This window comes from Hemitrygon akajei, chromosome 4, assembly GCF_048418815.1.
Source record: "Hemitrygon akajei chromosome 4, sHemAka1.3, whole genome shotgun sequence".
Lineage (NCBI taxonomy): Eukaryota > Metazoa > Chordata > Chondrichthyes > Myliobatiformes > Dasyatidae > Hemitrygon > Hemitrygon akajei.
Window position 1 is genome coordinate 148,343,100 of NC_133127.1, and position 17,107 is coordinate 148,360,206.

The window sequence follows — 17,107 nt, forward strand, 5'->3', positions numbered from 1 at the left end:
CCATGACACCAGGGAAGCATCCACCTGCATCACTGTCAGCTTCTCACCCAGCAGAGCAGGGTGGATGGTGTTGAACGCACTGGAGAAGTCAAAAAACATGACCCTCACAGTGCTCGCCGGCTTGTCCAGGCGGGCGTAGACATGGTTCAGCAAGTAGACGATGGCATCCTCAACTCCTAGTCGGGGCTGGTAGGCGAACTGGTGGGGGTCTAAGTGTGGCCTAACCATAGGCCGAAGCTGCTCTAGAACAAGTATCTCCAGGGTCTTCATGATGTGGAAGGTCAATGCCACCGGTCTGTAGTCATTGGAGCCATTGGGGCGCGGCGTCTTCGGTACAGGAACGAGGCAGGACATCTTCCACAGCACAGGAACCCTCTGGAGACTCAGGCTCAGGTTGAAGACATGGTGAAGTATCCACATAGCTGGGGGGCACAGGCTTTGAGCACCCTGGGGCTGACACCATCTGGGCCTGCAGCCTTACCTGGGTGGAGACGTTTCAGCTGTCTTCTCACCTGTTCAGCTGTGAAGCCCACCGTGGTGGTTTCAGGTGGGGGAGGGGTGTAGTCATGAGAGCAGGGTGGGGGGCTGTGAGGAGGGGTAGGAGGGGAGAGTGGAGTATGTGTTGGTTGGGGGCCGACAACAGATGAATCATGTGGGGGATGGGCAGGGGCCACAGTGTCAAATCTGTTGAAGAACAGGTTAAGTTCATTGGCCCTGTCCACACTGCCTTCAGCTCCTCTGTTGCTAGTTTGCCAGAACCCAGTGATGGTCCTCATCCCATTCCAGTCCTCTCTCATGTTGTTCTGCTGGAGTTCCCACTCAAGCTTCCTCCTATACCTGTCATGGAGATACCTGAGTCTCCAATCCTCTACCGCCTCTTGCAATCCTCTGCGTTGGGGGTTCCATACCTAGCCGCGGCATTACGAGTCAAAATGCTCTCCACTGTATATCTACAGAAATTTGCAAGAGCCTTTGGTGACATAAGAAATCTCCTCAAACTCCGAGTGTAGTAGAGCTGGTGGCGTGCCTTCTTTGTGATTACATAAGTGCGTTGGGCCAGGACAGATCCTCTGAGATGTAGATACCCAGGAACTTGAAGCTCCTCACCTTCCCAATCACAGAGCCGTCAATTCAGACTAATGTATTGTTCTCCTGACTTCTCTTTCCTGAAGTCCACAATTAATTCCTTGGTCTTGTTGACACTGAGTGCAAGGTTGCTGTTGCAACACCATTCAACCAGCCAATCTCTCTCACCCCTGTATCAGAATCCCCCTCATCCTGAAATATCAAACCATCTCTTTGCTTTCACAGATTTTCCTTGACTCCCTGAGTTCTTCCAGCAGTTGGTTTCTAAGATTCCAGCAATTGCATTCTCTTGTGTCTGCAGAATGTGTCATAGTCTGAAGTCCCGTTGAAGTACTATACTATCATCAAGCTGCTATTAATATGCAACCGATGATGTAACGTGGAAAATGAGGGGGCCAAACTGCATATTGCAATTTTCCACAGCAAAAGTGTGATAATATTCAGATAATTAGTCTCAGTGATAGATGACAGGAAGAAAAGATATTTGCCAGTAGGTAGGAGGCAACCACCTTTTCCCGTTCAGACTAGTGCCGCGTGGTCTGAAAGAGGAAGCATGGCATAACGTGGCACCTTTAGCAGTGCAGCATTCAGTCTGTACTGCAGAGCAAAGAATGGCCAGGTTTCACACGTAGATCTGTGGGCAAGTCCCTGCGGATTATCTAGGATGCATGAAGAGTCCTTGTCTCAATACATTGCAATGGTGTGTCACCAGAGGGCCACATGAATGGCAATGGTTCCGTGTTTTTTTAAAGTAAGTTACAGTTCTGAATATATTGACCATGAATGTAAAATGTTTTACACTGTTTGTTCTTTTTCATTATGAGTAAAATTTAATTTTGAAGTAAAAAAACATCTTAGATCTTTGTGCTGATGTCTTGCAGGTACTGTGGGACAACGACCCAGTGGATAGTGTACCGTCCAGATCATCTGTCCGAATTCCTCGTCACCTGAACTGACCAACAAGCACCGTCAACTTGCTTTGTCGGCAATGCTAAGGGACGTCCTAGTCAGACCCTTCCTTTATGGTCGAAATATAATGTCCAACATATACTGTACTCAGGAGGAGATAGTCACCCACCTCTTTGCCGACTGTGGATTTGCTGTGAGAGTCTGGAAAAGGATGCAGGGGGTTTCGGCTCAGTTCATCTCAAGCAGGTGTGTACAGATGGCTCTCTGATCTACGGGATATTGCCAGGGACAGACACACACACACACACACACACACACACACACACACACACACACACACACACACACACACACACACACACACACACACACACACACACACACACACACACACCCCCCCCCCCCCCCCCCGCCCCCGGCTGGAAGATTATTAACTCAGTGAAAGACACTCTTTAACCTGCCCAAAACTCATTGGTCTTCCAGCATAGCAAAATGTCCGCCAGGGAATGCTGTCAACTGCCACAGTCCAGGCTGCAGCAACAGGTGTTAAAAGATGCACAGAGGCTTGGTTCAGCTAATGCCCTGTGGGGAAGGCCTAAAGTCTAGGGATCTTCTGCTAATGGACATTGAGGGGTTGAGTCTGGTGGGGAAGGCTCTTAAATAATAGAAACATAGAAAACCTACAGCAAAATACAGGCCCTACTGCCCACAAATCTGTGCCGAACATGTACTTACTTTAGAAATTACCTAGGGTTATTCATAGCCGTCCATTTTTCTAAATTCCATGTACCGTACCTATCCAGGAGTCTCTTAAAAGACCCTATCATATCCGCCTCCAACACCATCGCCAGCAACCCATTCCACGCACTCATCACTCTGTGTAAAAAACTCACCGCTGACATCTCCTCTGTACCTGTTTCCAAGCTCCTTAAAACTGTGCAGTCTCGTGTTAGCCATTTGTGCCCTGGGAAAAAGCCTCTGACTATGCACATGATCAATGCCTCGCATCATCATATGCACTTCTATCAGGTCACCTCTCATCCTCCATCGCTCCAAGGAGAAAAGGCCAGTGAAAGTATGTATCTCCCCAGAGAGCCATACATAAGTGTAATAATGGTCAAATGATTAAAACAAGTGCTAATACTACTGAATGCATTGATCAAATGACACTAAGATCATAAAGACTTGCACCGTGTTTCTTTTCAAATGTATATTTTATTATGAACAAAGTTTATTTTGGGAATTAAGAAAATGCGGACTCCCCACAAGTCCATCAGGCAGAGGTTAGCACTGAACGTCCTATAAGCACGGCGGGAGAAGGATGTGGTAGATTCCATGAGGTTTTATGCCCCAAGTAGACAGTCAAAGCCATTTGGCATAATGCCGCACGAGCAGAACTCACCAATAAGCAATAAGTCTTTGCTTCCTGGCAGTGAGAGGAACTCCACTCATCAGATCCTTCCTGCATGGTTGGAGTCTCAGTCCCAATGGACCCTGCCCCTGGAATGGCTGCTGAGAGAGACCTTTTTGTGAACTGTGCATTTGCAAAGGTCTGGAAAGAGATGTAAGGTACCTTCGTGGGGCTTATCCTGAGCAGCTGCATGACAGAGGATTTTGTATTCTGCAGACTTTTCCCAGGGATACCTACAGAGATCGATATCCAGGGGTGCTGGAAGATCACCAACATGGTGAGAGACACACTTTGGTCTTCCTGAAACTTAATTTCTCATTAAATCAAGACATCCATAAGGGAATGCCAGAGTGCAGGAGTTCATACTGAGGGATACACTGGTGCAGCCAACACAAAGGAGGGGAAGGACTGCAGCCTAAGGCCCCTGTACCACTAGGCACTAAGATGTTAAGCCCAGTGTAAAAGCCTCTTAAACACAAGATGTTTTGTAGCATATGGGGGGTGGGGGTGGCACAGAGGATGGCAATTGTGCTCCCTGTACACAAAACGTGCTCACATCACAAATATACAGAACTGGAAACTATGAATGTATAGACTGAATGACCCTACCAATGCAAAGGAAGCCGTTCACTGTGGTTTGTTTTTGTATTTCTTGCTATCTCTTTACAAATAAAATTTAAAATGAAAAAAAATCACCAAAGTGGGTCTAGACCCAACATCCTCTCACAGAGGCAAGAATAGAGTCATGTGACCTATGATGAGCATCGTCATGCTCAGATAAAGGTCAACGTTATATTTCTGATATTAGCTCAAGGTACAAGAGAGATAAATGATAAGATGAGGCAAAGCAGTGATGTGGAGTTTGAAAAGAATGTCAATCATAGCAGAACAGAAGGCAGAGGAATATCATTTTACGTGCTGGCACAGACGAAGCAAACCCCCACTGCTCTCACACAAAAATAGTTCAATGCTAATCGGAAAAAAACAGACTACTTCTTTCTTTTGCTCCCCAGCTCCTACAGAAGCCAACTTCTGCACTTAAACAGCATAAATGAATCACACACACATGCACAGACACACATGCTCACACTCACGCACACACACACACACACACACACACACACACACACACACACACACACACACACACACACACACACACACAGACACATGCTCACGCTTGCACACACACACACAGAGTTTCGTTATCTACATGTTCATGTTGTTTCTGATAACATAAGAAGTGTAATTTCGGCAACAATTTACAGTTACCTGCAGCAAATTGCAAATCCAATAATTTATGATCAGATAAAACTGACTAAAGAAGGAATAAAATGAAATGGTAATATTTATTCTAGACCAGAACATCTTTGTTAAGTTTTCTTATTTTTCTCAAGGTATTTTTAAAATTCTGAATTGGGAATTGCAGTTTAATCTGAAAATAAACAAATCCCCAGTTTCATGAGAATGTTGTCTGTGGGTCATGAATTAGAATATTTGGATTAGGGTAAGGTGGGAATATTCATAATGAGACAAAAATCTAAAGGGACTTTGAACAAATAAGAAAAACGGCAGAAAGTGGTGAGGGATGGGGATGGTTTACACCTTTAAATGTCTCATCAGGCAATGAGCCATTGGAAGGTATTAGCATGTGGAAAAGAACTGTAAGTGACAGGAAACCCAAGGGAAGGAACCTTTGCTTAGAAATTAGATTTCAACATTGATCCATTTAGTGCTAAAGCCAAATAAGATCCTCCTCTCAAGGAAATTTAGTATCTCAGAGTTGATCGAAAAGTTTTTAAAGAAGTATTGGGGCAGTTAATTTCCAGACCGAAATACTGAAAAGGGATCTGTGATGTTTTCAAGAAGACCAATCTCAATTCAAAGTATCTTTGGACATTAACATAGTGGCTCAGCAGTTGTGCTCTTTCCTCGCAGGTCTGATCCCGGTTCAGCTGCTGTCTGTGTGCAGTTTATGCACATGATCTCCATGTTAATGCATGGGGTTCAACTGTGTCCTCTACATCCTACAGCACAGAAACAGACCCCTTGGCCCATCTAGTCTGCGGCAAAACCATTAATCTGACTGGACCCATCAACACGCACCCGGACCATATCCCTCCCAGCCATGTACCTATCCAGATTTCCCTTAAATGTTGAAATTGACCCTGCATCCACCACTTCCACTGGCAGCTTGTTCACCCTCTGAGTGAAGAAGTTCCCCCTCATGATTCCCTTAAACAATTCACCTTTCACCCTTAACTCATGATTCCTAGTATGTCTCACCCAACCCCAGTGGAAAAAGCCTGCTTGTATTTACCCTGTCTATACCTATCATAATTTTGTATACCTCTATCAAATCTTCTATGCTCTAGGGAATAAAGTCCGAACCTATTTAATCTTTCCCTATAACTCAGATCCTCAAGCCCCGGCAACATCATTGTAAATTTTTTCTGAACTCTTTAAATCTTATTTCCACCCTTCCTGTAGGTAGGTGACCAAAACTGCACACAATATTCCAAATTAGGCCTCACCAACATCTTATATAATTTCAACAGAACATCCGATCTCTTGTATTCAATACTTTGATTTATGAAGGGTAATGTACCAGAAGATTTCTTTATGACGCTATCTACCTGTGACACCACTTTCAAGGAATTATGGATCTGTTTTCCCAGATTGCTCTGTTCGACCACACTCCTCAGTACCCTGCCACTCACGGTGTAACGCCTACCCTGGATGGTCCATCCAAAGTGCAATAGCTCACACTTGTCTGCATTAAACTCCATCTGCCATTTTTCAGTGCATTTTTCCAGCTGGTCCAGATCCCTCTGCAAGCCTTGATGGTCTTCTAGCTGTCCACTAATTTCCCACTCTTGGTGTTATCCACAAATTTGCTGATCTAGTTTACCACATTATCAGCCACATAGTTGATATAGATGACAAACAACAATGGACCCAGCACCGATCCCTACAACACACCATTAGTCCAGTCAGAAAGGTATCTATTTACTACCCCTCTTTGGTTTCTCCTGTGAAGCCCATGTCTAATATAATTTACTATCTCATCTTGAACGCCTAGCAACTGAACTTTATTGACCAACTTCCTATGTGGGACCTTGTCAAAGGCCTTATTAAAGTCCATGCAGACAACATCCACTGCCTTGCCTTCATCATTAATCCTGGTAACTTCCTTGAAACACCCTATAAGATTGGCTAGACATGATCTACCATGCATACATACTTACATATCTGTTTCCTTAGAGTATCTTCCAATAACTTTCCCACTACTTATGATAGGCTCACTGACCTACAATTTCCTAGCTAATTCTTAGAGCCTTTCTTAAACAACAGAACAACATTAGCTATCCCTCTGGTACCTCAGCCATGGTTAAGAGCATTTTAAATATCTTTTCTAGGGCCCCTGCAATTTCTGCACAAGCCTCCACTGGGTCCGAGGAAACATCTTGTCAGACCCTGGGAATTTATTTACCTTACTTTGCCGCAAGGCAGCAAACAGCTCCTCCTCTGTAATCTGTATAGGGTCCGTGACCTTGCTGCTTTTCCTCACTTCCATCAAATGAGTAAATACAGATGCAAAAAACCCATTTAAGATCTCCCCCATCTCTTTTGGTTCCACACGTGGATTACCATTCTGATCTTCCAGAGGACCAATTTTGTCCCTTGCAATCCTTTTGCTTTTAATATATTGGCAGGATTCTCCTTCATCTTGACTGCTAGGGCAATCTCATGCCTTTTTTTTAGCCCTCCTGATTGCTTTCTTCAGTGTCCTCTTGCATTTAATGTGCTGTACTGTTCTACGTTCTATGTTCTATTCCTTATGCTCCATTGGCACCCTATTTGTTCCTACCTGCCATGTACCACCTTTTTTTTCTTAACCAGGGCCTCAATATTTCTTGACAATCAAGGTTCTCTACACATGCTACTTTTACCTTTTATTCTGACAGCACATACAGCTTTGTACTCTTAAATTTTCACTTTTGAAGGCCTCCCACTTACCAAGTACACTTTTGCCAGAAAATAGCCTGTCCCAGTCCATACTTGTCAGATCCTTTCTGATACTATCAAAAATCGCCTTTCTCCAATTTAGAATTTCAACCCATGGATCAGACCTATCTTTTTGCATACTTGCTTTGAAACTAATGGCATTGAGATCACTAGATGCAAAGTATTCCCCTACACAAACTTCAACCATCTGCCCTGTCTCATTCCCTAACAGGAGATCTGGTATCACATCCTCTTTCACTGGGACTTCTATGTGCTGATTAAGGAAACTTTCCTGAACACGGTTGACAAACTCTTTCCTATCCAGCTCTTTTAGAGTATGAGAATCCCAGTCAATATGTGGAAGTTATAATCTTATGTTTCTTGCAACAGTTTGTGATCTCTGTACAAATATTTCTGCTGCAATGGCACTGCAGAATAGTGGTTAGTAGAACAGCGTACAGTACAGGCAACCCTGGTTCAATTCCTACCACTGCCTGTAAGGAGTTTGTACATTCTCCCCGTTTCCTCCGGGTGCTCCAGCTTCCCCCCATGGACTACAATATTATCCCATTAACATGGTCATACCTTTCTTATTCCTCAGTTCCACCCATAAATCTTCACTAATCAAATTTCGTGACATATGCCAGTGGTATTAAACCTGGTTCTGATTCTGATTAAGTGAACACTCCGCTCTGTCCTGACTGAGCACTGCCATGACATTTTCCCTGACTAGTAGTACCACCCTTCCTCCTTTAATCCCTCGCACCCTATCACGTCTAAAGCATCGGATCTCTGGAACATCGAGCTGCCAGTTCTGCGCCTCCTGCAACCAAGTCTCACCAATGGTTACGATGTCATAATTCCCTGTGCTAACCCATGCCTCAAGCTCGTTCGCCTTTCCTACAATACTCCTTGCATTGAAATATACACAGAACATCAGTCCACCATCCTCAATCTTTTGATTCCTAACTTTGTTTGCAGGCTTGACATCTTCTTCCACAACCATTCCCCTATCTGTTCTGGCTCTCTGGTTCCCACCTCCCTGCAACTCTAATTTAAACACCCCCCCCCCCCCCCCCCCCACAGCAGTAGCAAACCTTCCTGCTAGGATATCCAGTTCAGGTGTAAACCATCCCATGTGCAGATCCCACTTTCCCTAGAAGAGAGCGATGATCCAAAACTCTTATACCTTCCATCCTGCACCAACTCCTTAGCCACATGTTAAGCTCAATGATTTTCCTACTTCTGATCTTACTAGCACTTGGCATAGGTAGCAATCCTGAGATCACAACCCTGGAGGTTCTGTCCTTTAACTTAGCGCCTAACTCCCTGAGCTCATCCTCTTACTCATGTCATTGATAGGCTGGTATATTAATCAATGACTGTAAGTTAGTGTAGGTGGCTGAAATGAATTGAATTCAATTGACTTTATTTCTTACATCCTTCACATGCGTGAGGAGTAAAAATCTTTACTTTATGTCTCCATCTGAATTTGCAATGTGCAAATATAGTAATTTGTAATAAATAGTATGTACAGCAAGATATACAACGGAACAGTCAATATAGCATAGAAATACAATTGTATCAGTGTGAATTAATCATTCTGATGGCCTGGTGGAAGAAGCTGTCCCAGAGCCTGTTGGTCCTGCTTTTATGTTGTGGTATCATTTCCTGGATGGTAGCAGCTGGAACAATTTGTGGCTGGGGTGACTTGGGTCCCCAATAATCCTTCAGGCCCTTTTTTACATACCTGTCACTGTAAATGTCCTGAATCATGGGAAGTTCACATCTACAGATACATGGGCTGTCTGCGCCACTCTCTGCAGAGTCCTGCAATTGAGGGAGGTACAGTTACCATACCAGGCAGTGGTACAGCCAGTCAGGATGCTCTCAATTGTGCCCCTGTAGAAAGTCCTTTGGATTTGAGGACTCATGCCAAACTTCTTCAACCGTCTGAGGTGAAAGATTCGCTGCTGTGCTTTTTTCACCACACACCGGTATGTACAGATCAAGTGAGATCCTCAGTGACGTGTATGCCAAGGAACTTGAAGCTGTTCACCTTCAACCCCAGATCCGTTGATGTCAATGGGGTGAGCCTGTCTCCATTCCTCCTGTAATCCACAACCAGCTCCTTTGTTTTTGCAACTTTGAGGGAAAAGTTGTTTTCTTGACACCACTGTGTCAGGGTTATGACTTCTTCTCTAAAGGCTGGCTCATTATTATTTGAGACAAGGCCAATCAATATAGTATCATCTGCAAATTTAATTAGCATTTTGGAGCTGTGGATGGTGACACAGTCATGGGTGTACACAGAGTAAAAGAGGGGGCTCTTGTGTTGAGGGTCAGATGAGCAGAAGTCACCTTCCGGCAACCCAACAGGAAGTCCAGGATCCAGCTGCGCAAGGCAGGGTGAGTCGGTGGTGGGGCCCACATGACATGGGGAAATTGGAGAGGAACTGGGATTGCACTGCCTGGAGCAGCGGGGTAAGTAATATACTTCGTCGTGCAAATATAACGCGCACACACCTCTGGCATTTGCTGGCACTACTGAAAAGTTTGTGATCTTTCACCTAAAACTTTTGATAATGTGTGTGTGTGCCATATGTAACAGATAAAGCTAATCTAAAAAAACATGAACAGACTTGCACAAAAGCATGTTTGCCAAGTAATACTGAATGGAGCTACCCCAGGAAAATGATTGACTCACTGCAGTGGATCAGGTGATTGAGAAAATAATTAGATTCATGCTGTAGGCATCATGTTTTTTTCTGGCAATGTTTGCATCAGCTCCAAAGTGTGGTTGATTATGATACTCATGAATCTTATCCCCTGCTTTTCTCCAACCGCAATGATCATGGCTACCTCCTTAAAGAGACAGAGAAATAAGAGGAAAGCTGTGCGATGAGCTGAGTTGTCCCTTCTCTGAGAGCCCCTTTTAGATGAGAAATTAAAAGAGATAGTATTAGTTGAGAGCATTAATGAAATGTGACTGCTGGCACAGGGAAGAGAGACACCAAATTGCCCAGCTGTTGAAAGATAAATGAACAGTTCTTCTGCTGCTGATATTTCATCAGGTGTGTACATCTGTGCACCTTCAAAAGTTCAGTTTACACAATGGCATAACAAGAACATGGAACATTACAGCACAATACAGGCCCTTCAGCCCATGATATTGTACTGACCTATTAACCCACTCTAAGATCAATCTAACCCTTCCCTCCCACGTGGCCTTCCATTTTCTATCATCAATATACCTCTCCAAGGGTCTCTTAAAAGCCCTAATGTATCAGCCTCTACCAGCACCCCCGGCAGCTCATTCCATGCAATCACCACTCTGCAAAGCACTTATCTCTGACATCCCCACTATACTTTTCTCCAATCACCTCAAAATTATGCCCCCTTGTACTTTTGTCTGGGAAAATGCCTCTGGCTTCCCTCTCAATCTATTCCTCTCATACACCTCTATCAAGTCATCTCCCAACCTCCTTCACTCCCAAGAGAAAGAGCTCAACCAGATTCTCCTAGGCCATTTCTCATCACTTAATGGTTGTGCACTTCATAGCTTTGAAATGCTGGCTCTTCAATGTATCTCCCTTCCCATTATATACCATTGCACTCAGCCTAACGAGCTTAAGCTTTTACTGATATTTAGACCTGAAGAATGGAGCTGATCTGAGGAGAGTGCATTTTGTGTTGAAATAATAATTTTAATAAACTGTCTTTTAAGTGGAAGTACAAAAACGTTTTATTAAGTCATTCATCATGACTTCTTGTGTTTAATCCATGCTGGGAAATTTTCAAAACAGGGCCTGTGAAGAATATTAGGTATCATCTGGACTCTAGTGTTTCAAATCTGCGTGTAAATTTGAAAATGGGAAGTGTACAAGCGTTCAAAATCAGGTTTAATATCATCAGCACATGTTGTTAATGTAAATCATTAAACGTGCGACCTAAACATTCAAGTTAGTTGTGTTAATCAGCAATAAATTGTAGACCCATGTTTTGAAGCTCATAGTATTGATTAAGGAAACTTCTCTGAACCCATTTGACCAACTCATTTTCATCCAGCCCTTTTACAGTTTGGGAGTGCGAGTCAATATGTGGAAAGTCACCTTTCCTTCAACAGTCTGCAATCTCTCTATAAATTTGCTCCTATAAATCCTGTTGACTATTGGGAAGGTCTATTTTCCTAACTGGTAATGTGACCCTTTCCCCTTTAAGCACCCCTGCAACCCAGTCTCACTAATCACTACAATGTCATAATTCCACACGCTGATCCATGCCCTAAACTCATCTGTCTTTCCTAAAATACTCTTTGCATTGAAATATTCACAACTCAAAACATTAGTGCCACCATGCTCAACCTTTCAACTACTGACTTTGTATGAAGACTTAACAACACCTTTCCCCACAACCTCTCCACTATCTGCTCTGGTGGTCTGCTTCCCACACCCCTGCAATTCTAATTTAATACCCCAAGCGGCACTTGTAAACCTTCCCACAAGGATAATAGTCCCCTCCAGTTCAGGTGTAATCCGTCCCTCCTGTATTGGTCCCACCTTCCCTGGAAGAGAGCCCAAAGATCTAATTATATGAAGTTCTCCATCTTGCACTATATCCTTAGCCACATATTAACTTGTATGGTCTTCCTGTTTCTCGCCTCACTACCACACACGTGGCACGGGGAGCAATCCTGAGATCACAGCTCTGAAGGTCCTATCCTTAAACTTAGCACTGAACGCCCTAAACTCACTTTGCAGGACCTTGGCACCCTTGCTACTGTTATGCCTGTGCCCCAACTCTGAGGGGCCGAAGGGTACAAAGTAGCCCCCTCCTTTTTGAGAATCGCAAGATAGCTATTAATTCAGGTCAGGAGACCCAGGAAATGAGAAAGAGACGCAGAATCCACAAGGGGTTTGGAATGTCCTGGCCCCTCAGCGATACAAAGCCACGGGAAATGGCCATTGTCTCTTAGATAGATAGATAGATAGATAGATAGATACTTTATTCATCCCCATGGGGAAATTCAACTTTTTTTTTCCAATGTCCCATACACTTGCTGTAGCAAAACTAATTACATACAATACTTAACTCAGTAAAAAAAAAATATGATATGCATCTAAATCACCGTCTCAAAAAGCATTAATAGCTTTTAAAAAGTTCTTAAGTCCTGGAGGTAGAATTGTAAAGCCTAATGGCATTGGGGAGTATTGACCTCTTCATCCTGTCTGAGGAGCATTGCATTGATAGTAACCTGTCACTGAAACTGCTTCTCTGTCTCTGGATGGTGCTATGTAGAGGATGTTCAGAGTTATCCATAATTGACCGTAGCCTACTCAGCGCCCTTCACTCAGCTACCGATGTTAAACTCTCCAGTCCTTTGCCCACGACAGAGCCCGCCTTCCTTACCAGCTTATTAAGACGTGAGGCGTCCCTCTTCTTAATGCTTCCTCCCCAACACGCCACCACAAAGAAGAGGGCGCTCTCCACAACTGACCTATAGAACATCTTCAGCATCTCACTACAGACATTGAATGACGCCAACCTTCTTAGGAAGTACATTCGACTCTGTGCCTTCCTGCACAAGGCATCTGTGTTGGCAGTCCAGTCAAGCTTCTCGTCTAACTGTACTCCCAGATACTTGTAGGTCTTAACCTGCTCCACACGTTCTCCATTAATGATCACTGGCTCCATATGAGGCCTAGACCTCCTAAAGTCCACCACCATCTCCTTGGTCTTGGAGAGGGAATTGTGTATTGAGTACTGTACTATTTATTTGAAGCCCTCAGGGAATGACCAAAAGTGGGCTGGTTGAGGGGTGGCATCATTCCAACCTGATTGACATCTGAGACCCCGTGAGTAAGGATAAAAGAAGGTCTGGGGAACAACCCCTTTAGACGCACCAGGAGAAACGCTAGAAATCCCGTGACAGCGTTTAATAGTGACAGCCGGTGGAGGGCCCACGTGTGTCCTTTCCCATTGCCCGGGATTGGGGCCTTACCACGGAAGACGCCTTAGCTAAAGAAGAGATCACCACCGACGACATTTCGAAGGATTGACATCATAAAAAGGAAAAACGGGCAAGTTCTAAAAATCCGTCTCTCTCTCCAACCAAAAGCTGCAGCCTGAATGAACTTGAGTGACTTTTATATTTCCATCGGACAATACACTATCCCCTAGACAACGATAGAGCTATTTCTTATTGATTATTATTATACCATCGCTTTTAGATTTAGTATTGACGACGTATATTATCTGTATGTTTGCATTGATATTATTTTTGTGTATTTTTATCAATAAATACTGTTAAAAATAGTACCATCAGACTTCAACGGACCTCTCTATCTTTGCTGGTAAGTGACCCAGTTACGGGGTACGTAACAACTTGGGGTTCTCGTCTCGGGATTTGATACCAAATTGGGGAGCCAGTGAATCGGGCTTGTAAGTCCAAACTTGGATCTGGTTACGCGGGTAGCCAGACGGGAAACCAGCAAAGATGGACGTGGGTGATTTTATAGAAAACCCGACTGTGGAGGCGCTAGAGGCGGCCACCAAATCGGACTTGATAAATATTGCGAAGGGACTAAATCTCGCAGACGTGAGGTTGTCGATGAAAAAGCGGGAGGTGCGGAGGGCCATAACTCAGTATTATATTGGGAAGAATGTGTTTGCAGCTGAGGTATTGGAAAATATCCCTGAAAAGGTACCAGCTAGTGGGACGGCTCAGTTAGAGTTGGAGAAATTAAGGTTGGAACATGAAATTAAATTAAAGCAGCTGGAAGCAGCTGAAAAAGAAAAGGAAAGAGCTGAGAAAGAGAAAGAAAGGGCCGAGAGAGAAAAAGAACGGGCTGACAAGCAAAGGGAGCATGCGCTCCAGCTAAAGGAGTTGGAGGTGAAAAGGGAGTAGGAAAGAGCTGAAAAAGAGCAGGACAGGGCTGAGAAAAAAAGAGAGCATGAAATTCAGTTAAAACAGCTGGAAGCAGCTGAAAAAGAGAGGGAAAGAGCCGAGAAGGAAAGGGAGGCAGAGAAACAGAGGCAACATGACTTGGATTTGGAGAAGTTAAGGCAAGAGCGAAGAGCTCAAGGGTCAGACCAAGAGGAGCAGTTTAATATTAGTTGGGAATTGAGGGTAGTACCTCCGTTTGAGGAGACGGATATTGATAGTTATTTCTTGCTTCTTGAAAAGGTGGCAGTGAATCAGAAGTGGCCCAAAGAGCAGTGGGTGGCGCTGTTACAAAGTGTGTTAAAAGGGAAGGCACAATGGGCATATGCGGCGTTGTCCATGGAGGAGGAGTCTGAGAATTATGAGAAAGTAAAGGAGGCCATTCTCCGGACTTACAAATTGGTACCTGAAGCGTATAGACAAAAGTTCAGAAATTTAAAGAAAGGGTGGAATCAGACGTATACCGAGTTTGCCTATGAGAAGGGTGTGCTCTTGGATCGTTGGTGTACAGCAGAAATAGTGGAAGAAGATTTTTGGCATCTCAGGGAGTTAATAATGATTGAGGAATTTAAAGGTTGTGTTTTGGATGATATCCGGATGTATTTGAATGAGAAGCCGAATAAGTCCATCTCCGAATTTGCTAGGTTCGCAGATGAATATGCCCTAACCCACAAGACAAAGTTTTCCTCGAATAAAAGTTACCAGAGAGACCATGGGAACGATAGAGAAAGCCCGCCGGCTGAGGCAGAGGTCCTGCCGGGAGCTAGTGGTAAGATTGAGGAGAGGCAAGACGGAAAGGGATTTCCGGGCTTGACCTGTTTTAATTGTGGAAAGGGGGGACATATTGCATCTAGTTGCTTTGCTCTGAGGAAGGAGACAGGAAAATGGAAAGCAGCTGTCCCTATAGGATGTGCCGTGGTAATCAGTAAATCGACAAGAGAGCCCCAGGTAGACAGAGTACGAGAAGGGTCTGAGACTTGTATGTCAAACAGAACCGTGTCTGTGAGAGAGGGAGACCCACCAGTTCCCGTGCGGATCTGGAGAGACACGGGAGCTGAACTGTCATTGATTAGCAGTAAGGTACTGGATTTTGGTCACAAGACGGGAATGGTAGCTGTGAAAGGAATAGGAAAAGGGACAGAAACGGTGCCCTTGCATAGGATCATTATGAATTGTGAGCTGGCATCTGGACCAGTTGAAATAGGGGTGCGATCTGAATTCCCGAGAACTGACGCGGACGTCCTTCTGGGTAATGATTTAGCCGGTGGTAAGGTTTGGTCAGCAATGAAGCTAACGAGACAGCCGGTGGAGGTCCCGCCCCTAGATTCCAAGATCTATCCCGCATGCGCGATCACTCGCAGCATGTTAAGAAAGGCAGCTGAGAATGAGAGCAGTTTAAATCCGGCTAGTATCGAATTGCACGAGACGTTTTTACTGACCCTGTACCAAGAGGAGTTAGAGGGTGGTAAAACGAAGAGTAGTAAAGTGAAAGAGAGTAAGGGAGAGGAGGTAGACCTTCCCTTAGCAAGGAGAAAATTTATAGAGGCACGAAATAAAGATGAGAAACAGATAAAGCTGTTAAACGGTCCAGAGTTGGACATGGATGATCTGTCTGGTTTGGCAGAACTGTTTGAAGAAGTTGAAAATTCTAAAGGTGTTCCCGATAATGAAATGAGGGCAGTCCTAGATGAAAAGGATGCCATTACCTTGAAGGAGTCTGCTGGGTTGGCAGATGAGGTTGTTTCAGCCCGCGGGGTTGAGTTTACTCCGGAAGGGAGTTGCCCAGAGAGTAACTGGGAGGATCAGGGGAACTTAGAATTTGAAAAGGGGACGGGTATTGAAAGCCTGGAAGAGGCAAATGTCCCGTTTGAGTGTGTTCAAGAAGTGGATGCACGTGTTACTGAACCTAGTAATGAAACTCAGGAAAAGTCTGAGGTATTTGATTCAGTTAAATAGGAATGCAGTCCTTGTGGGTCAGATGGACTTGGTTCAGTGAAGAAAGGGTTAACCTTGGTAATAGTGGGAAGTGAGAATTCCCAGTTGTTGGTGTTCGAAGGTGTGTTAAAAGTTAGTGAGGAGATAAAAGGTGGTGAGGTGAATATTATTATTGAAGGAAAAGGGAAAAGTGTAGTTTCCAAATCGAATGAAGAAAATTTAAAGTCTGAATTGATGTCAGACGCAGCAACCAGGCTACAGAGACAATGGCTTGGTAACACGGTGCCTGTGAATCAATTACAGATTGAGTTGGAAGTTAAAGGGGCGCCACACGCTATTGTTATTCCAGGGTGTGGTTGGAAACCGCAGAACTCGAAAGGCTGTTTGAACAAAGAGGGATCGCTGGCATTGAGACCTAATCGCCTGAAGGGTCCTGAAGAGAAAACTAGCAACTTGCGTAAAATTAAAGAATTGTGTGGAAATTCGGAAAATGGTCTAAGTTTGGAACACATTGTTGATAAAATAACTCCTATGAAAGGAGCGGGCGAAAGCCTATTTCGCCAGGGTGCACAAGCTCCCCACATGGGAATTAACTGGAAAAGAGGCAAGGGTTAATGGGACGCCATTTTTAAATAGCAGAAGCCGGTTTTACGGGATTTCGACAAAGCCTGTGAATAATAAAGACAACCCCCACGGAAGCTTGACTGTTAAGTTTGAAAGTAACATAAAGATTAGTATTTGCATGAACTTTTGTAGTATACCCGTAAGCTAAGATCACAACTCTTTAGTTTTTGTTTGCTAAAGAAAATAAGAAA